We start from the raw sequence: 22,602 nt of genomic DNA, 5'->3' as shown, positions 1-22,602 counted from the left end.
CTCCTTCACCAACATGGCGCCCGCCCGCCCGCCCATTCAACCCTCTCCTTCACCAACATGACGCCCGCCCGCCTGCTCATTCAACCCTCTCCTTCACCAACATGGCGCCCGCCCGCCTGCTCATTCAACCCTCTCCTTCACCAACATGGCGCCCGCCGGGAGCCGGATGTGGTGCGCCGGTGCTACCGGTCCGCAACAGAATTGATTCCAGGCGGCCGACTTCCTGTTTGTTGTGGAGAGACCGTTACTGGTGTGAGGGAGGTGAGTAGGTGGGTGGGACGAGAGATGGGGGTGGCGGTGATGGAGGAGGAAAGGGTGGAGGGGGGGGGAGGAGGAGGAAAGGGTGGAGGGGGGGGGAGGAGGAGGGAAGGGAAGGGGGGGTCGGGGGAGGGGGGTTGGTGGGAGGGGAAGGGAAGGGAGGAGGGGGGAGGGGTTGGGGGGGGGTTAGGAGGGGGGAGGGGGAGGAGGGGTTGGGGGAGGAGGGGGGAGGAGGGGGGAGGAGGGGGGAGGGGTTGGGGGTTAGGAGGGGGGAGGAGAGAGGAGGGGGGTGGGTGGGTGAAGGGAGGAGGAGGGGGGTGGGTGGGTGAAGGGAGGAGGGGGAGGGGTCGGGGGAGGAGGGGTTGGGGAGGGGGGTGGGTGAAGGGAGGGGAGTGAAGTGAGGGATGGATGTGGAGAATCCCACTCTCTCCCAGTGAGAGTCAGTGTATGTGGGAAGTCCAGGGGTAGTGTGTATTGGTTTTTCTTGTTAAATAGGATACATTCTCTCTGTCTTATTAGCAGTGTCAGTAGCTTGAATCCTACACCCAGCTCTCAGTGAAGTCGGTTTAATGAGGTTGTGTTTGAGGCAGTGTGTGATAATATCAGGGCAACAAATATTCCAGTGGAAACTTAGTGAGCTGTCAGCGAGTGGCTCCTTTGAATGGCAGCCGTGATTCTCTGGAGCTGTGTACACCCCTCTCAGGTCCAGTCCAGGTACAGGGCCTTCTGCCAGAGTGACGTGTTCCTTGCCCTGTTCTTGCAGTCATTGTCCCCAGTGCTGGACAATGTACGTGTGGGTGGTGTTGATATTGGCTTGGGCTGAGGCCGCTCCTGTTCCTGCTGTTTGTTTGCTCACCCTGTCTGTGTACTCTTGCAGGTAGCTGGCCTCGCATCTGATTAACTCTCAGACCTTGAGTGATAAACAACAACAGGATCTCTGACCTGCTGGAAAGGTGAGCATTCCATTATGACCCATTGTAAACCTCGCAAAACCACGGCCTGTAGCTGCAGGTACACCAGGTCTCCTTTAGCCCATGCAATGGAGGGTGTGAGGTTAGAGGCTACCCACAGTTAGGAGGATGTGAGGTTAGGAGTTATCCAAAGGTCAGGGGGTGACCCACAGTCAGAGGTCTGGGTTGAAGATCAGGCCTGTGTCGGTTGGGACGGGTGGGTGAGCTGGTGTTGGGAGCGAGTTACTGTGCAGTGTGGGAGGTAGGGGATGTGTATAACGGTGTCTTGTTGGTATGATCGACGATTGGTGTTGGCTCGTTCCTGCATGGAGCAACAGTTGTGTCTCCTCCTTGAACTGTAGCCAGACTAGTGCTGGGATTATTAAATGGTGTATGGATCTGTCCTCCGTTGCCTCGTGGCATGTGGATGATGCAGAAGGAGGGCAGGCAGGAGCTGATTGTCCAATTGCAGCAACCATTGAGTGGGTGTGACATCAGGACACACTTCCTATTTTAGATCTTGTATTATGTAATGAGATAGTAATATCACGGTAAAAGAAACTCTAGGGAAGAGTGATCATAATATGGTAGAATTTCACATTGAGTTTAAAAGTAACGTACTTAAGTCAGAAACTGGTGTCTTAAACTTAAAGCCAATTACATAGGTATGAGGGGCGAGTTGTCAAAGGTAGATTGGGAAATTAAATTAAAGGTTTGACAGTTGAAAAGCAATGGCAAACATTTAAAGAAATATTTCAATATTCTCAACAAATATATATTCCATTGAGAAATAAAAACTCCATGGGAAGAGTGATCCACCCATGGCTAACTAAAGAAGTTAAGGAGAGTATTAGATTGAAAGAAGAGGCCTATATTGTTGCCAAGAAGAGTAATAAGCCTGGGGATTGGGAGAGTTTCAGAAACCAACAAAGGACGACCAAAAAATTGATAAAAAGGGAGAAAATAGAATATGAAAGTAAACTAGCAAGAAATATAAAAATGGATTATAAGAGTTTCTACAAGTATGTAAAAAGGAAGAGATTAGTGAAAGTAAACATGGGCCCCTTAGAGGCCGAGACAGGAGAAATTATAATGGGGAATCAGGAAATGGCAGGTGCATTAAACAAATATTTTGTATCTGTCTTCACAGTAGAAGACACAAAAAACATTCCGGAAATAGTGGGGAACCAAGGGGCAAATGAGAGTGAGGAACTTAAAACAATTAATATCAGTCGAGAAAAAATACTGGACAAACTAATGGGACTAAAAGCCGACAAATCCCCTGGATCTGATGGCCTACATCCTAGGGTTCTAAAAGAGGTGGCTGCAGAGATAGTGGGTGCATTGGTTGTGATCTTCCAAAATTCTCTAGATTCTGGCACGGTACCAGTGGATTGGAAGGCAGCAAATGTTACCCCGCTATTCAAGAAAGGAGGGAGAGAGAAAACAGGGAACTACAGGCCCCTTCGCCTGACATTGGTCGTCGGGAAAATGGTGGAATCCATTATTAGGAAGTGGTAACAGGACACTTAGAAAATCATAATATGATTAGGCAGAGTCAACATGGTTTTATGAAAGGGAAATCGTGTTTGACAAATCTATTAGAGTTTTTTGAGGATGTAACTAGCAGTGTAGATAAAGGGGAACAAGTGGATGTAATATGTTCGGATTTTCAAAAGGCATTCGATAAGCTGCCACACAAAAGGTGGAGTTGGGGGTAATATACTGCATGGATAGAGGATTGGTTAAAGGACAGAAAACAGAGAGTAGGGATAAACAGGTCATTCTCAGGTTGGCAGGTTGTAACTAGTGGGGTACCGCAAGGATCAGTGCTTGGGCCTCAGCTATTTACAATCTATATTGATGATTTAGATGAAGGGACTGAGTGTAATGTATCCAAGTTTGCTGATGATACAAAGCTAGGTGGGAAAGTAATCTGTGAGGAGGAGGCAAAGAGTCTGCAAAGGGATATGGACAGGTTAAGTGAGTGGGCAAGAAGGTGGCAGATGGAGTTAAATGTGGGGAAATGTGAGGTTATTCACTTTGGTAGGAAGAATATAAAGGCAGAATATTTTTTAAATGTTGAGAAACGATTAAATGTTGGTATTCAGAGGGATTTGGGTGCCCTCGTACTAGAAACACAAAAAGTTAGCATGCAGGTACAGCAAGCAATTAGAAAAGCAAATGGCATGTTGGCCTTTATTGCAAGGGGTTTGGAGTACAAGGGTAAGGAAGTCCTTACTACAAATGTACAGGGCTTTAGTGAGACCACACCTGGAGTACTGTGTACAATTTTGGTCTCCTTATCTAAGGAAGGATATACTTGCCTTAGAGGCGGTGCAACGAAGGTTCACTAGATTGATTCCTGGGATGAGAGACAGGATGGGGAGCGGGTGGGAAAGTGGAGTTGAGGTCGAAGATCAGCCATGATCTGATTAAATGGGGGAGCAGGCTCAAGGGGCCGTATGGCCTACTCCTGCTCCTATTTCTTATGTTCTTATGTTCCTATTGACTTTGTGTCGGACCTGCTGGTCCGAGAGTGACGAGGGTCAGCCTCTCGCCATAGCCTGCTAGTTGGTATTGAGAGAGTGGGGGCGGAGAGAGAGTGGGGGTGGGGTGGGGGCGGAGAGAGAGTGGGGGTGGGGTGGGGGCGGAGAGAGAGTGGGGGTGGGGTGGGGGCGGAGAGAGAGTGGGGGTGGGGTGGGGGCGGAGAGAGAGTGGGGGTGGGGTGGGGGCGGAGAGAGAGTGGGGGTGGGGTGGGGGCGGAGAGAGAGTGGGGGTGGGGTGGGGGCGGAGAGAGAGTGGGGGTGGGGTGGGGGCGGAGAGAGAGTGGGGGGGGTGGGGGCGGAGAGAGAGTGGGGGGGGGTGGGGGCGGAGAGAGAGAGTGGGGGGGGGTGGGGATGGGGGTGGGGACAGAGTGAGGGGGGTGGTGACAGAGAGGTGGGGGTATTATATTTTGAGGACCCCCTCCCATTAGTGTTACTGAAGACCTGCTCCCTCACCACGCCCCCCCTTGCCCAATGTGCCTTTGATGATATCAGCTGTCCGCCATCTTGCTTTCACACTGATGTGAAATTAAATTGAGCTCCGAGGTGAAGGAAATAATAACCAGGCCGCCGATTTATAGCTTGTTGAGGAATTCGATTGTGAATCAGCAGTTAGAATGGCAGAATACGGTGTACTGAGAATGCAGTTTGAGTGAGTTCAAGTGGGCTGATCAGAAAACAGTATCTCTTGGTGAGGGACGGCAGCCACCAGTAATAGTGAGCATCCGCACACTTCCTGTGTCATAGCTCAGGCCTCGCATACCTGCCATGTAATTTCTGTCACCTGATTGGCTCGAGTCTCATCTTTGTAAAACAGCACCAACAGTGAGGGGATTGGACCAGGTTAGAAGAACGACAATCCAAAACAATCACATCGCCATGGGTTTTCAGGGAGAATCCTCTTGACTGCAGCAGGCCGTGTAAACCAGGAGATTTGGCACGTCTTGCCCTCAGTCTGTTTCCAGCGTACACGGTTCCTCTTTTGATCGGCTTTTCAATCATCTTTGCTCTATTTGGACATCCAATGATAGAGTGTTAGAGAGAATCACTGCAATTTCTCACTGGGACAGGAGGATTCCTCTTCTTTCCAGGTGCTTTGAATATCAAGGTGTACATAAAGAATTAAATATTATCTCTGTCAGGAGTGGTGAAAGCTTCTCTGAGCCCTTAGCGCCTGCAGAGAGCAGTGAATGAAACTTGGTGCTTTCCACTGGTATGGCTGGTGCACCATCTTAACCGGTTCCCATTACTGGGCAGTCTGTACTTCATTGGAGTGAAGGAGAAGTGTATTTTTTGGGGGGGAGGGAGATGCTGTCGTTTATTTGGTAGGGGGAGCTGCTGTACTTCATGGTGGGGGGGGGGGGGAAGGGGGAGATGCTGTACTTTATTGGGGGAGGGGGAGATGCTTTTTTTTATTTGTTCATGGGATGTGGGCGTCGCTGGCGAGGCCGGCATTTATTGCCCATCCCTAATTGCCCTTGAGAAGGTGGTGGTGAGCCGCCTTCTTGAACGGCTGCAGTCCATGTGGTGAAGGTTCTCCCACAGTGCTGTTAGGAAGAGAGTTCCAGGATTTTGACCCAGCGACGATGAAGGAACGGCGATATATTTCCAAGTTGGGATGGCGTGTGACTTGGAGGGGAACGTGCAGGTGGTCTTGTTCCCATGTACCTGCTGCTTTGTCCTTCTAGATGGTAGAGGTCGTGGGTTTGGGAGGTGCTGTCGAAGAAGCCTTGGCGAGTTGCTGCAGTGCATCCTGTGGATGGTACACACTGCAGCCACAGAGCGCCGGTGGTGAAGGGAGTGAATGTTTAGGGTGGTGGATAGGGTGCCAATCAAGTGGGCTGCTTTGTCCTGGATGGTGTTGAGCTTCTTGAGTGTTGTTGGAGCTGTACTCATCCAGGCAAGTGGAGAGTATTCCATCACACTCCTGACTTGTGCCTTGTAGATGGTGGAAAGGCTTTGGGGAGTCAGGAGGTGAGTCACTCGCTGCACAATACCCAGCCTCTAACCTGCTCTTGTAGCCACAGTATTTATGTGGCAGGTCCAGTTAAGTTTCTGGTCAATGGTGACCCCCAGGATGTTGATGGTGGGGGATTCGGCGATGGTAATGCTGTTGAATGTCAAGGGGAGGTGGTTAGACTCTCTTTTTGGAGATGGTCATTGCCTGGCACTTGTCTGGCCCGAATGTTACTTGCCACTTATCAGCCCAAGCCTGGATGTTGTCCAGGTCTTGCTGCATGCGGGCTCGGACTGCTTCATTATCTGAGGGGTTGTGACTGGAACTGAACACTGTGCAATCATCAGCAAACATTCCCATTTCTGACCTTATGATAGAGGGAAGGTCATTGATGAAGCAGCTGAAGATGGTTGGGCTTAGGACACTGCCCTGAGGAACTCCTGCAACAATATCCTGGGGCTGAGATGATTGGCCTCCAACAACCACTACCTTTGTGCTAGGTATGACTCCAGCCACTGGAGAGTTTTCCCCCTGATTCCCATTGACTTCAATTTTACTAGGGCTCCTTGGTGCCACACTCGGTCAAATGCTGCCTTGATGTCACTCTCACCTCACCTGGAATTCAGCACTTTTGTCCATGTTTGGACCAAGGCTGTAACGAGGTCTGGAGCCGAGTGGTCCTGATGGAACCCAAATTGAGCATCGGTGAGCAGGTTATTGGTGAGTAAGTGCCGCTTGATAGCACTGTCGACAACACCTTCCATCACTTTGCTGATGATTGAGAGTAGACTGATGGGGCGGTAATTGGCCGGATTGGATTTGTCCTGCTTTTTGTGGACAGGACATACCTGGGCAATTTTCCACATTGTCAGGTAGATGCCAATGTTGTAGCTGTACTGGAACAGCTTGGCTAGAGGCACAGCTAGTTCTGGAGCACAAGTCTTCAGCACTACAGCCGGGATGTTGTCGGGGCCCATAGCCTTTGCTGTATCCAGTGCACTCAGCCGTTTCTTGATAACACGTGGAGTGAATCGAATTGGCTGAAGCCTGGCTTCTGTGATGGTGGGGATATCGGGAGGAGGCTGAGATGGATCATCCACTCGGCACTTCTGGCTGAAGATGGTTGCAAACGCTTCAGCCTTGCCTTTTGCACTCACGTGCTGGGCTCTTCCATAATTGAGGATGGGGATGTTTACAGAGCCTCCTCCTCCTCCCATTCGTTGTTTAACTGTCCACCACCATTCATGACTGGATATGGCAGGACTGCAGAGCTTTGATCTGATCCGTTGGTTGTGAAATCTCTTAGCTCTGTCTATAGCATGTTGCTTCCGCTGTTCAGCATGCATGAAGTCCTGAGTTGTCGCTTCACCAGGTTGGCACCTCGTTTTAAGGTGTGCCTGGTGCTGCTCCTGGCATGCTCTTCTACACTCCTCATTGAACCAGGGTTGATCCCCTGGCTTGTTGGTAATGGTAGAGTGAGGAATATGCCGGGCCATGAGGTTACAGATTGTGCTGGAATATAATTCTGCTGCTGCTGATGGCCCACAGCACCTCATGGATGCCCAGTTTTGAGTTGCTAGATCTGTTCTGAATCTATCCCATTTAGCACGGTGGTAGTGCCACACAACACGTTGGATGGTATCCTCAGTGCGAAGATGGGACTTTGTCTTCACGAGGACTGTGCGGTGGTCATTCCCACCAATACTGTCATGGACAGATGCATTTGCGACAGGTAGATTGGTGAGGACGAGGTCAAGTAAGTTTTCCCCCTTGTTGGTTCGCCCACCACCTGCTGCAGGCCCAGTCTAGCAGCTATGTCCTTCAGGACTCGGCCAGCTGTGGTGCTACCGAGCCACTCTTGGTGATGGACATTGAAGTCCCCCACCCAGAGTACATTCTGTGCCCTTGCTACCCTCAGTGCTTCCTCCAAGTGGTGTTCAACATGGAGGAGGACTGGCTCATCAGCTGAGGGAGGACGGTAGGTGGTAATCAGCAGGAGGTTTCCTTGACCAGGTTTGACCTGATGCCATGAGATTTCATGGGTTCCAGAGTCAATGTTGAGGACTCCCAGGGCCACTCCCTCCTGACTGTATATCACTGTACCGCCACCTTTGGTCGGTCTGTCCTGCCGGTGGGACAGGACATACCCAGGGATGGTGATGGAAGAGTCTGGGACGTTGGCTGAAAGGTATGATTCTGTGAGTATGGCTATGTCAGGCTGTTGCTTGACTAGTCTGTGGGACAGCTCTCCCAATTCTGGCACAAGTCCCCAGATGTTAGTGAGGAGGACTTTGCAGCGTTGATTGGGCTTGGTTGTAGTTTATTGGGACGAGGGGGAGATGCTGTGGTTTATCGGGACGAGGGGGAGATGCTGTGGTTTATCGGGACGAGGGGGGGATGCTGTGGTTTATCGGGACGAGGGGGAGATGCTGTGGTTTATCGGGACGAGGGGGAGATGCTGTCGTTTATCGGGACGAGGGGGAGATGCTGTCGTTTATCGGGACGAGGAGGAGATGCTGTGGTTTATCGGGACGAGGGGGGGATGCTGTGGTTTATCGGGACGAGGGGGAGATGCTGTCGTTTATCGGGACGAGGGGGAGATGCTGTGGTTTATCGGGACGAGGGGGAGATGCTGTGGTTTATCGGGACGAGGGGGAGATGCTGTGGTTTATCGGGACGAGGGGGAGATGCTGTCGTTTATCGGGACGAGGGGGAGATGCTGTGGTTTATCGGGACGAGGGGGAGATGCTGTCGTTTATCGGGACGAGGGGGAGATGCTGTGGTTTATCGGGACGAGGGGGAGATGCTGTCGTTTATCGGGACGAGGGGGAGATGCTGTCGTTTATCGGGACGAGGAGGAGATGCTGTGGTTTATCGGGACGAGGGGGAGATGCTGTGGTTTATCGGGACGAGGGGGAGATGCTGTGGTTTATCGGGACGAGGGGGAGATGCTGTGGTTTATCGGGACGAGGGGGAGATGCTGTCGTTTATCGGGACGAGGGGGAGATGCTGTACTTCACTGAGGTGCCTAGCACCTGCCTCGGAGGCTTGGCCCCCACGGCAGGGTGTGATGACGAGGAGACCACCTGTGCGAGGAGGTGTGCGATGATGTTTTGTCTGAGTGAATCCAGTGTCCCATCACTGTCACTGCTCAGTGACGCCTGTGGGAGGGTGTGGGCCTGACACAATCCTATTCTGATACAGGATACGCTGGGACAGCTCAGAATGCAGGCATGGATAAAAAGGAAAACGCAATTAAATCAGAAATGCTCGAGTCTCTGAGCAGGCCTTTGAGCATCGGAAGGAGAAAGAGCAAGGTTCACTTGAATTATTGATTAACAGTCCGTGCAGCCCTCACATTGTTTGTGTTTTCGGCAGTTGTACCAGTTACTCGGCTTACCCTTGTTTGTTCTGCTGGTCTCATCTCCCCTCATATGTTGATCTGTTGCAAACACAGCTCTGTTCCTCGGCTGGAAACCCACAGCATTTCCGGCCCAATTTTCATCACGAGAGAAGGCACTGACTCTCACTGGGGGACAGTTCCACAGGCACTGACTCTCACTGGGGGACAGTTCCACACACACTGACTCTCACTGGGGGACAGTCCCACAGACACTGACTCTCACTGGGGGACAGTTCCACAGGCACTGACTCTCACTGGGGGACAGTTCCACAGACACTGACTCTCACTGGGGGACAGTTCCACAGACACTGACTCTCACTGGGGGACAGTTCCACAGGCACTGACTCTCGCTGGGGGACAGTTCCACAGACACTGACTCTCACTGGGGGACAGTTCCACAGACACTGACTCTCACTGGGGGACAGTTCCACAGGCACTGACTCTCACTGGGGGACAGTTCCACAGACACTGACTCTCACTGGGGGACAGTTCCACAGGCACTGACTCTCATGGGTACAGTTCCACAGACTCTGACTCTCACTGGGGGACAGTTCCACAGACACTGACTCTCACTGGGGGACAGTTCCACAGACACTGACTCTCGCTGGGGGACAGTTCCACAGACACTGACTCTCACTGGGGGACAGTTCCACAGACACTGACTCTCACTGGGGGACAGTTCCACAGGCACTGACTCTCACTGGGGGACAGTTCCACAGGCACTGACTCTCACTGGGGGACAGTTCCACAGGCACTGACTCTCACTGGGGGACAGTTCCACAGGCACTGACTCTCACTGGGGGACAGTTCCACAGACACTGACTCTCATGGGTACAGTTCCACAGACTCTGACTCTCATGGATACAGTTGAACAGACACTGACTCGCTCTGAGGTATGATTCCACAGATACTGACTCTCACTGAGGAGTTTACTGGAGCTGTCCAGAAAGACCCTTTCATCCCGGAATGGGAAGGAATCTTGTGTGCAAACAAGCTGCTCTCCGTTGAAGAGTTGAGGTGTAAGGCTGGGTTGATTTTCTGGATGTATACTTGATCTTTTTTGGGGTTCAGGGAGTATTTGTACACGCCTTCTGTTGGTGGATGAAATTGTTGAGTAGCATCCATGATAGGGTGGAGTGTACATGGGGTGTGGCAGGAGATTAAATGAGAGGGCAGAGTCCATCAATGGAATCCCTCCAAATCCAGGCCTCACCCACTGCCAGGTTTCTCCTCCCACACCCTCCACCTGATAGGCCCTGTACCTTCCCCCCCATCCTGCATTTCAGAACAGATGTTAGGAACAAGTCGTAAACAGATAGCAATGGAGATAAAGCTATCAGTTAGAAATGTGGGTGGTTGGCCACTCAAATCAAAACCTTCACCTGTCTAAATATTTGCCTGGAGCTGTTTGGAAGCAGCTGTGATGACATTGTGCACATTCAGATTCACCGAACCAGTGCCAGAGACAAGGACCGGGCGGCAGGACCACTGCCCACTCACACAACCCATTCACTGCACAGACTTCAGTCTGTCGGTGTAGGGTAACGCTGGATGGGTGAAACACTCAGATTGTGTTGATCCAAACCTGGGCTTTGTCAGGAGTAAAGCACTGTGAGCTATATAGGGTGCAGGAGTGGTGGGTACAGGTCTGTCATTAAAACGCTGCGGTACAGTACTGGTGGATGCAGTCATCTCACTATTTTACACTGGGGTACAGTACTGGTGGATGCAGTCATCTCACTATTTTACACTGGGGTACAGTACTGGTGGGAACAGGTCTGTCGCTGTATAACACTGGGGTACAGTACTGGTGGGTACAGGCCTGTCCCTGTATAACACTGGGGTACAGTACTGGTGGGTACAGGTCTGTCAGTGTATAACACTGGGGTACAGTACTGGTGGGTACAGGTCTGTCACTGTATAACACTGGGGTACAGTACTGGTGGGTGCAGGTCTGTCACTGTATAACACTGGGGTACAGTACTGGTGGGTGCAGGTCTGTCACTGTATAACACTGGGGTACAGTACTGGTGGGTACAGGTCTGTCAGTGTATAACACTGGGGTACAGTACTGGTGGGTACAGGTCTGTCACTGCATTGCCTTGTTACCTGATTTTTATTTCTGTAACTAGCTCCTAGCGACTTGACTTTGAAAATCATTTTTTTTTTGGCTCGGCAGTACTGCTCCTGACGGAGTGCATCGACCTCAGAGACCATATCGATTGGGAACAATTCACCGACCTTGACTGTTCTTTTGAACAAATGCTGAACAGCTTGTTGCAGTTTGCAAAATGATGAGCAAAAGGCGGCAGTAACATTTAATTATGGAAGCTCAGGGGGCGGGGAGAGTGAGAGAAGTACAGACTGACAGAAATGAAAGGGTCGGAGGAGATGGAGATTTTATTTCTGAGTTGATCAGTTCCGTTATCCATAATTACAGTGGGGCCTTCGGCTCTGAGAATTATCTGGTGGGGCCCAGCCAGAAAAAAAAAGTTTTGAGAATCATCGGGTCTGTGAGTCATGCAGAGGAGAACGTTGCTGGTCTGTGCCGGGTCTGCTGGTCTGTGCCGGGTCTGCTGGTCTGTGCCGGGTCTGCTGGTCTGTGCCGGGTCTGCTGGTCTGTGCCGGGTCTGCTGGTCTGTGCCGGGTCTGCTGGTCTGTGCCGGGTCTGCTGGTCTGTGCCGGGTCTGCTGGTCTGTGCCGGGTCTGCTGGTCTGTGCCGGGTCTGCTGGTCTGTGCCGGGTCTGCTGGTCTGTGCCGGGTCTGCTGGTCTGTGCCGGGTCTGCTGGTCTGTGCCGGGTCTGCTGGTCTGTGCCGGGTCTGCTGGTCTGTGCCGGGTCTGCTGGTCTGTGCCGGGCCTGCTGGTCTGTGCCGGGCCTGCTGGTCTGTGCCGGGTCTGCTGTTCTCTGTTGGTCTGTGCCTGGTCTGTGCTGGGTCTACTGGTCTGTGCTGGGTCTGCTGGCCTGTACTGATCCGTACTAGTCCGGCATTAGGTTAGTGGGTTAGGGACGGAAAAAACAGCCATGATTCCCTCTGCTCATCACTATTCTCAATTAACGATCCCCAAACTGACTGTGTGAAAGCAGTTTTGGGTTTGCTTGTGATTCCCTCCACAGACTGAGCCGTCACAGGATAGCCAGTCTGAGCTTTTCCTTGCAGAATGGCCACATGGGTGTGGTATGGAGGGCAACTGGCACCTGTACAAGCTGTACCTCAGCTCATACACGGGGGCTAGAATGCAAAGGGATGGCAGTTATGTCGTGGTCAGACCCCATCTGGATTACTGAGTTCAGTTCAGGGCACCTCACCTCAGGAAGGATATATTGGCCTTGGAGGGGATGCAGCGCACATTCACCAAAATGATCCCAGGGTTTAAAGGGTTAAATTATGAGGACAAGTTGCATAACTTGTCTTGTATTTCCTTGAGTTTGAAGATTAAGGGGTGACCTAATGGAGGATCTAGAGGACACGCATTTAAGGTAATTGGCAAAAGAACCAAGTGGGACATCAGGAGAATTTTTTATGCAGATGTTATGATCTGGAATGCACTGCTGAAAGGGCGGTGGAAGCAGATTCAATAATAACTTTCAAAAGGAAATTGAATAAATACTTGAAAAGGAAAAATTTGCAGGGCTATGGGGAAAGAGCAGAGGAATGGGACGAATTGGATAGCTCTTTCAAAGAGCCAGCACAGACATAATGGGCCGAACGGCCGCCTTCTGTGCTGTAAGATTCTATGATTTGATAGGGTAGTTGGAGAAGCTATTTCCTCTGGTGGGAGAATCCAGAACAAGGGGGCACAATCTTAAAATTAGAGCCAGGCCATTTGAAAAAGTGCTTCCTGATTTCACTCTTAAAGGGTAGTGGAAATCTGGAACACTCTCCCCAAATGTCTGTGGATGCTGGAGGTCATTTGAAATTTTGAAGACTGAGATCGATAGATTTTTATTGGGCAAGGGTAACAAGGGATATGGAGCTAAGGCAGGTCGATAGAGTTGAGGTACAGGTCAGCCATGATCTAATTGAATGGCGGAACAGGCCCGAGGGACTGAATGGCCTCTTCCTTTTCCTATGTTCTTATATTAGGGATCTTACATTTTATAGATGAGATTACAATCGGTTTAGTACTGATTGGCTCTGAGATGGAGACACTGAGCCCAGGAATTGGTGGGGATGGGTTTGTATTTTTACAGGTGAACGAAAGTATCGAGAGTATTAGGTATAAAACTGTGCCCTGTTTGAAGCTCATGGTCCTGGGAGTGAAAGTTACCGCTCAATTTCTAACTTTTTTCCTGATAATATCCTTATGAAAAATTTAAGCAGAAGAATGTAGGATGATCCCTGCACCAGCACTGAATGCACTGGGGACAGATTCTGACTTGAGAAATAATTGCTTATAATTAGAATGTGATTTGGATGAGGCCTGTGAGTGTGAGTGTGAGTGTGAGTGTGAGTGTGAGTGTGAGTGTGAGTGTGAGTGTGAGTGGAGGGGCGTTGCATGCGCGCGTGTCGAGGGCATTGTGTGTGCCATAGTAAGAGCTGAGTCCTGTGATCACTCTCCCAATCACCTCTCTGCACGTTCTACCTCGTGACCTCAGTGAGATCTGAAGAACTGAACGCACCTGAAGAGATGGGGGCCTCTGTGTGACACAGGTCTGTACTCCACTCCCACCATCATGGTCAGGATCAAGTGCTGAGATTGTTCAGTAATGGCTGTTAGATGTGCTGGGAATTGAACCAGTTCCAGCTCCCTTGTACCTGCAGGCCCAGGAGTGGTTCTCAGGGTTGGCAGGTAAGCAAAGTGTGTCCAGTTTTTTCCTGTCTGTTTGCTTCCCACACTTGTCTTGGCTCCACTCCAGAAATAGCTGAAGAAATCCGAATTAAAAAATAAGATTTTTAATTGAATGCTCAGCAAGCCTTAAGGCTCCTCTCTCAGTGCTCAGTGAGTGAGCTCTCTGTCCTGTCTCCTCTCTCAGTGCTCAGTGAGTGAGCTCTCTGTCCTGTCTCCTCTCTCAGTGCTCAGTGAGTGAGCTCTCTGTCCTGTCTCCTCTCTCAGTGCTCAGTGAGTGAGCTCTCTGTCCTGTCTCCTCTCTCAGTGCTCAGTGAGTGAGCTCTCTGTCCTGTCTCCTCTCTCAGTGCTCAGTGAGTGAGCTCTCTGTCCTGTCTCCTCTCTCAGTGCTCAGTGAGTGAGCTCTCTGTCCTGTCTCCTCTCTCAGTGCTCAGTGAGTGAGCTCTCTGTCCTGTCTCCTCTCTCAGTGCTCAGTGATGTGGAGATGCCGGTGATGGACTGGGGTTGACAATTGTAAACAATTTTACAACACCAAGTTATAGTCCAGCAATTTTATTTTAAATTCACAAGCTTTCGGAGGCTTCCTCCTTCCTCAGGTGAACGAAATGAAATCCTCGAAATGAAATCGCATTTATAAATCACAGAACAATGCTTGGTGATTACAGACAGTTTTTTCAACTGCCCGTTGCCAAGGCAATCAGTGTGCAGACAGACAAGTGTTACCTGCAAGGTCTCAGAATATACAAATCACCAAAAAAAAACAACAAACAAAAAAAAAACAGAGATAGAGAGGTAGAAACATAGAAAAGACAGCAACTGACCCGTTATATTAAAAACAGATAACATTTGTTCGCTGGTGGGGTAACGTGTAGCGTGACATGAACCCAAGATCCCGGTTGAGGCCGTCCTCATGGGTGCGGAACTTGGCTATCAATTTCTGCTCGACGATTTTGCGTTGTCATGTGTCTCGAAGGCCGCCTTGGAGTACGCTTACCCGAAGGTCGGTGGCTGAATGTCCTTGACTGCTGAAGTGTTCCCCGACTGGGAGGGAACCCTCCTGTTTGGCGATTGTTGCGCGGTGTCCGTTCATCCGTTGTCGCAGCGTCTGCATGGTCTCGCCAATGTACCATGCTCTGGGGCATCCTTTCCTGCAACGTATGAGGTAGACAACGTTGGCCGAGTCACAGGAGTATGAACCATGCACCTGGTGGGTGGTGTCCTCTCGTGTGATGGTGGTATCTGTGTCGATGATCTGGCATGTCTTGCAGAGGTTACCGTGGCAGGGTTGTGTGGTGTCGTGGACGCTGTTCTCTTGAAAGCTGGGTAATTTGCTGCAAACGATGGTCTGTTTGAGGTTGGGTGGCTGTTTAAAGGCGAGTAGTGGAGGTGTGGGGATGGCCATAGCGAGGTGTTCGTCGTCATTGATGACATGTTGAAGGCTGCGGAGAACATGGCGTAGTTTCTCCGCTCCGGGGAAGTACTGGACGACAAAGGGTACTCTGTTGGTTGCGTCCCGTGTTAGTCTCCTGAGGAGGTCTATGCGATTTTTTGCTGTGGCCCGTCGGAACTGTCGATCGATGAGTCGAGCGTCATATCCCGTTCTTACTAGGGCGTCTTTCAGCATCTGTAGGTGTCCATCGCGTTCCTCCTCGTCTGAGCAGATCCTGTGTATTCGCAGGGCCTGTCCATAGGGGATGGCCTGTTTGACGTGGTTAGGGTGGAAGCTGGAAAAGTGGAGCATCGTGAGGTTGTCCGTGGGCTTGCAGTAGAGTGAGGTGCTGAGGTGCCCGTCTTTGATGGAGATTCGTGTGTCCAAGAAAGAAACTGATTCTGAGGAGTAGTCCATGGTGAGCTTGATGGTGGGATGGAACTTGTTGATGTCTGGTCATTTCAGACTAAGTCCCCTTTTAACTACGTGATAAGTGTTAATTACTGCCAGTCAAACTCTCTGCTTGTGAAAATTAACGATTACAAGTGTGGAGTCTCATTCCTTCAGGTTTTAATTGTTGGGGATTTAAAAAATTTTAAATTTAATTTTTTTTCTTTTCTGACTTTTTTCTCTCAATCCAATCTTTCTTTCCCTCTCTTTCTTTCTCTTTCTCTACCTGAATTGACAATGAATCCACCCACTGTAATTTACTCTTTTCTCAGTACTTGCGCTGGTAATTTCACAATCCTTCGATCTGATTGTTTAAGGAGATACCCAGTTACTTGCCCTGTTCACTCAGGTCCCAGATGCCCTGTTTCCCTCACTGCCCCGTTATCAGCTCGTACTTTCAGCAACTGGCCCCACAAAAAAAATTTAACAACCTAGATGTGCAACGGCAAGTCTAATTAATGGCAAACATTTTAGAGCCCTGCTACAGCAAAAATATGGGCCAATGCATTTGAAAGGGAGGCTGGGGAATTAAGTCGTAATGTCTCTGTTACCTTTAGGGGTTAACTCCCCCTGGTATACGCAGGGCTGGGAGTCGGTGCAGCTCCAGTTAGTTTGTAAGCGTTGAGGGACGTGTTCTCGTCAACTTGTGTGCCAGCCAAATGTGTCAAAATTCACTGCTTGACGCCAAAGGGTGATGAAAAAAGTGGTGGCGCTGTGGGCATTGTAAACCAAGGCTGCGAGTGGAACTGGGCTCGAGGCACAACTGAAGGGGAAACACTCCTTCTCTCTTATTCCTTCTTTCAGCAGCTCCTGTTCTAACTTGTTGACGCCTCCGCCTTAGGCTAAAGGAATGAACTCCCTGACAATGATAGGAAGAGTCGACCTGGAGGGAATGAGATCTCTGCTGTGCCCTGAACACCCCTGGCATTAACTCCTGGTTGGAATGTGCTGTCCACAACCTCTATCCCAATTTCTGATGTTGCTAAAGGGGATTCTGTACAAATGTCCACCCAGGCTGCCTCTACCCGAGAGCTGAGAGAAACCAATGTGTATCTAGATATTTGTGATTTACGGTTTGTGCCAATACACAGTACATTCCTCCTTTATTGAGCAACCAAACTGGCAGGATCCCTGCTGCTGTGGGAAGGATAATTACTGAGAATTATCTCATAAATCAAAGAGCTGTCAGCTGAAACACGTGGGCAATACATTATGATGAACTCAGGAACTCCTGTCACTGTTTCATTTGTTTTTTTAAATGACTAATGTTAAAACGGAGGACACTGTCTCTTCACAAAGCTTCAGAATTGAAAACAAAGAAAGAACTTGCATTGTCAGTTGTGTCTCAGTGGAAGTAGTCTAGCCTCTGAGTCAGAAGGTTGTGGGTTCAAGTCCACTACAGAGACTTGAGCACAAAATCTAGGCTGACATTCCAGTGCAGTACTGAGGGAGCGCTGCACTGTCGGAGGTGCTGTCTTTCGCTTGAGTCGTTAAACCGAGGCCCCGTCTGCCCTCTGGGGTGGATGTAAAAGATCCCACGGCACTATTTGAAGAAGAGCACGGAGTTCTCCCCAGTGTCCCGGGGCCAATATTTATCCCTCAACCAACATCACTTAAACAGATTATCTGGTCATTATCACATTGCTGTTTGTGGGATCTTGCTGTGCACAAATTGGCTACCGCATTTCCTACATTGCAACAGTGACTACACTTCAAAAAAAACATCATTGGCTGTAAAGCACTTTGGGACATCCTGAGGATGTGAAAGGCGCTGTAGAAATGCAAGTTCGTTCTTCCTTATACAGTGCCTTTTATAACTTCAGGACATCCCAAAGCGCTTTATAGCCAATGAAATACAGCGAGAGACAGCCAGCTGGGAGAAAAGGACATGTACCTTGTGATCAGAAACTAGTCGAAATAAGATTATTTTTCTGGTGGAGGCAATGGGATTTAATGTGTGCAGCTTGACCGAAGGGGCTATAATACTTGTAGGGTCTTAGCAATTGCAAATGAATTGCTGCGTGCAGGCAGTGTTCTGTAGCTGACCTGTTGGTGATCTGTTGTAAGGTGTGATCTGGGATTGGTGCCTTCACCATGGGCTGAGACTTGGTTCCTGAGCCACGAACCCATTCTTTCCTGTGATCTCTGTCTGCTCACATACCATTTGTTAATGTCACTTTTCAAAGTGACTGCTTCTGCATCAAAGGTCCATTTGCTGTGAGACGCTTTGGGACATCCTGAGGGTATGAAAGGCCCTATAGAAATGCAAGTCCTTTCTTCGTCTTACAATCACGGGATCTTCAGTCCTCTATTTGCCCAGCCTCCTGTGTGTAAGGAATTACAGCTGCGTATAAAATAAATGATATACATTTCCTGTTGGAGACATGACCTGTAAGAATATGTTGAGGGGAGCTGCAAGAGTTACAGACACTCAGCCAGTTAATTGAGTTTTTGTAAGGCGTAAGTTTGCTCTGGTGTAGTTAGTATTTTGCTGGCTTTGTACAAGAAGGGCAATCAAATGGGATTGGTTCGATGAGCAATGGGGAAAGGCTATGGGTATTCGGGATGTTGACACTGGGAGAAAGGCGGATCAGTGTCGCCCTTATTGACGTGTTTAAGATCTTCAAAGGAATAAATAACCTGGATCTCGAGAGACCTTCAATATTGGCACAAGGCCGAGGACAAGGTAACAAAGTTAGATGAGAAACAGCGAACACACATCTAAGATAGCTTCTTCACTGAATGTGTGGAACAGCTGACTCAGGGAGGCAGTGCCAGTGGAGCATGTTATAAAATTCAAGAAGGTGATGGGTATGCTTTTGGCTATTGAAGGGCATTGGAGATAAAGTGGAGTAGGACATTTGGAAATGGTAATTTCTGGTTCATTATACTTCAGCATTTCTAATCACAGAATCATACAGCACAGAAGGAGGCCATTCGGCCCATCGTGCCTGTGCTGGCTCTCCAATTAGTGCCACTCCTCTGTTCCCTGCTCTTTCCCCATGGCCCTGTAAATTTTTCCTTTTCAAGTATTTATCCAATTCCCTTTTAAAAGTTATTATTGAATCTGCTTCCACCACCTTTCAGGCAGTACATTCCAGATCATAACAACTCACGGTGTAAAAAAAATCTCTCCTCATCTCCCCTCTGGTTCTCTTAAATCTGTGTCCTCTGGTTACTGACCCTCCTGCCAGTGGAAACAATTTCTCCTTATTTATTCTATCAAAACCCCTCAACATTTTAGACACCTGTATTAAATCTCCCTTTAACCTTCTCTGCTCTAAGGAGAACAACCCCAGCTTCTCCAGTGTCTCCACGTAACTGAAGTCCCTCATCCCTGGGACCATTCTAGTAAATCTCCTCTGCACCCTCTCTAAGGCCTTGACATCCTTCCTAAAGTGCGGTGCCCAGAATTGAACACAATACTCCAGCTGAGGCCTAACCAGTGTTTTATAAAGGATGAGCATAACCTCCTTGCTTTTGTACTCCATGTTGCTATTTATAAAGCCAAGGATTCCATATGATTTTTTAAAAAAAGCCTTAACAACTTGTCCTGCCATCTTCAAAGATTTGTATACGTAAACCCCCAGGTCTCTCTATTCTCCACCCCCTTTAAAATTGTATTGTTTAATTTATATTGCCTCTCTTAATTTTTCCTTTCAAAATGCATCATTTCACACTTCTCTGTGTTAAACTGCATTTGCCATGTGTCTGCCCATTTCACCAGTCTGTCTATGCCCTCCTGAAGTCTGTTACTATCCTCCTCACTGTTTACTACATTTCCAAGTTTTGTGTCATTTGCAAACTTTGAAATTATACCCTCGATATCCAAGTCCAGGTCATTAATATATATCAAAAAGAGCAGTGGTCCTAATACTGACCCCTGGGGGACACCACTGTATACTTCCCTCCAGTCTGAAAAACAACCGATCACCACGACTCTCTGCTTTCTGCCTATTATCCAATTTTGTATCCACGCAGCCACTGTCCCTTTAATCCCATGGGCTTCAATTTTACTGACAAGTCTATTATGTGGCACTTTATCAAACGCCTTTTGAAAGTCCATACACACAGCATCATAGAATCATAGAAGTTTACAACATGGAAACAGGCCCTTCGGCCCAACATGTCCATGTCGCCCAGTTTATACCACTAAGCTAGTCCCAATTGCCTGCACTTGGCCCATATCCCTCTATACCCATCTTACCCATGTAACTGTCCAAATGCTTTTTAAAAGACAAAATTGTACCCGCCTCTACTACTGCCTCTGGCAGCTCGTTCCAGACACTCACCACCCTTTAAGTGAAAAAATTGCCCCTCTGGACCCTTTTGTATCTCTCCCCTCTCACCTTAAATCTATGCCCCCTCGTTATAGACTCCCCTACCTTTGGGAAAAGATTTTGACTATCTACCTTATCTATGCCCCTCATTATTTTATAGACTTCTATAAGATCACCCCTTAACCTCCTACTCTCCAGGGAAAAAAGTCTCAGTCTATCCAACCTCTCCCTGTAAGTCAAACCATCAAGTCCCGGTAGCATCCTAGTAAATCTTTTCTGCACTCTTTCTAGTTTAATAATATCCTTTCTATAATAGGGTGACCAGAACTGTACACAGTATTCCAAGTGTGGTCTTACTAATGTCTTGTACAACTTCAACAAGACATCCCAACTCCTGGATTCAATGTTCTGACCAATGAAACCAAACATGCTGAATGCCTTCTTCACCACCCTATCCACCTGTGACTCCACTTTCAAGGAGCTATGAACCTGTACTCCTAGATCTCTTTGTTCTATAACTCTCCCCAACGCCCTACCATTAACGGAGTAGGTCCTGGCCCGATTCGATCTACCAAAATGCATCACCTCACATTTATCTAAATTAAACTCCATCTGCCATTCATCGGCCCACTGGCCCAATTTATCAAGATCCCATTGCAATCCTAGATAATCTTCTTCACTGTCCACAATGCCACCAATCTTGGTGTCATCTGCAAACTTACTAACCATGCCTCCTAAATTCTCATCCAAATCATTAATATAAATAACAAATAACAGCGGACCCAGCACCGATCCCTGAGGCACACCGCTGGTCACAGGCCTCCAGTTTGAAAAACAACCCTCCACAACCACCCTCTGTCTTCTGCAGTCAATCCAATTTTGTATCCAATTGGCTACCTCACCTTGGATCCCGTGAGATCTAACCTTATGTAAGAACCTACCATGCGGTACCTTGTCAAAGGCTTTGCTAAAGTCCATGTAGACCACGTCCACTGCACAGCCCTCATCTATCTTCTTGGTTACCCCTTCAAAAAACTCAATCAAATTTGTGAGACATGATTTTCCTCTCACAAAACCATGCTGACTGTTCCTAATCAGTCCCTGCCTCTCCAAATGCCCGTAGATCCCGTCTCTCAGAATACCCTCTAACAACTTACCCACTACAGATGTCAGGCTCAGCGGTCTGCAGTTCCCAGGCTTTTCCCTGCCGCCCTTCTTAAACAAAGGCACAACATTTGCTACCCTCCAATCTTCAGGCACCTCACCTGTAGCTGTCGATGATTCAAATATCTCTGCTAGGGGACCCGCAATTTCCTCCCTAACCTCCCATAACGTCCTGGGATACATTTCATCAGGTCCCGGAGGTTTATTTACCTTGATGCGCGTTAAGACTTCCAGCACCTCCCTCTCTGTAATATGTACACTCCTCAAGACATCACTATTTATTTCCCCAAGTTCCCTAACATCCATGCCTTTCTCAACCGTAAATACCGATGCGAAATAGTAATTTAGGATCTCACCCTTCTCTAGTGGTTCTGCACATAGATGACCTTGTTGATCCTTAAGTGGCCCCGCTCTCTCCCTAGTTACTCTTTTGCCCTTTATGTATTTGTAGAAGCTCTTTGGATTCACCTTTGCCTTATCTGCCAAAGCAATTTCATATCCCCTTTTTGCCCTCCTGATTTCTCTCTCAACTCTACTCCGGCAATCTCTATACTCTTCAAGGGATCCACTTGATCCCAGCTGCCTATGCATGTCATATGCCTCCTTCTTCTTTCTGACTAGGGCCTCAATCTCCCGAGTCATCCAAGGTTCCCTACTTCGACCAGCCTTGCCCTTCACTTTATAAGGAATGTGCTTACCCTGAACCCTGGTTAACACACTTTTGAAGGCCTCCCACTTACCAGACGTCCCTTTGCCTGCCAACAGACTCTCCCAATCAACTTCTGAAAGTTCCTGTCTAATACCATCAAAATTGGCCTTTCCCCAATTTAGAATTTTAACTTCTGGGCCAGACCTATCATTCTCCATAGCTATCTTAAAACTAATGGAATTATGATCACTGGTCCCAAAGTGATCCCTCACCAACACTTCTGTCACCTGCCCTTCCTTATTTCCCAAGAGGAGGTCAAGTTTTGCCCCCTCTCCAGTCGGGCCATCCACATACTGAATGAGAAATTCCTCCTGAATACACTCAACAAATTTCTCTCCATCCAAGCCCCTAATGCTATGGCTGTCCCAGTCAATGTTGGGAAAGTTAAAGTCCCCTACTATTACCACCCTATTTTTCTTGCAGCTGTCTGTAATCTCCTTACATATTTGCTCCTCAATTTCCCGTTGACTATTTGGGGGTCTGTAGTACAATCCTATCAAAGTGATCTCTCCCTTCTTATTTTTCAGTTCTACCCATATAGACTCAGTAGGCGAACCCTCGGATATATCCTCTCTCACTACTGCCGTGATGTTCTCCCTAATCAAGAACGCAACTCCCCCTCCTCTCTTACCTCCTGCTCTATCTTTCCTATAGCATCTGTACCCTG

The 22,602-nt window shown here is 48.8% G+C and overlaps 1 protein-coding gene across 4 annotated transcripts in view; it reads left to right on the top strand.

Moving 5' to 3' along the window:
- Positions 1-212: 212 nt before the first annotated feature.
- Positions 213-22,602, top strand: part of exd3 (exonuclease 3'-5' domain containing 3) — a 459,468-nt gene continuing 437,078 nt past the window's right edge. For 2 of the 4 annotated variants that reach the window (XM_067977292.1, XM_067977296.1), the window contains exons 1-2: positions 213-261; positions 1,136-1,211. The gene's annotated coding sequence lies outside the window, so the exon portion shown is untranslated. The other 2 variants (XM_067977295.1, XM_067977294.1) reach the window with 2 other exon arrangements.

The sequence above is a fragment of the Heptranchias perlo genome, unplaced genomic scaffold, assembly GCF_035084215.1.
Source record: "Heptranchias perlo isolate sHepPer1 unplaced genomic scaffold, sHepPer1.hap1 HAP1_SCAFFOLD_140, whole genome shotgun sequence".
Lineage (NCBI taxonomy): Eukaryota > Metazoa > Chordata > Chondrichthyes > Hexanchiformes > Hexanchidae > Heptranchias > Heptranchias perlo.
This window is presented reverse-complemented; position numbering and strand designations above follow the sequence as displayed.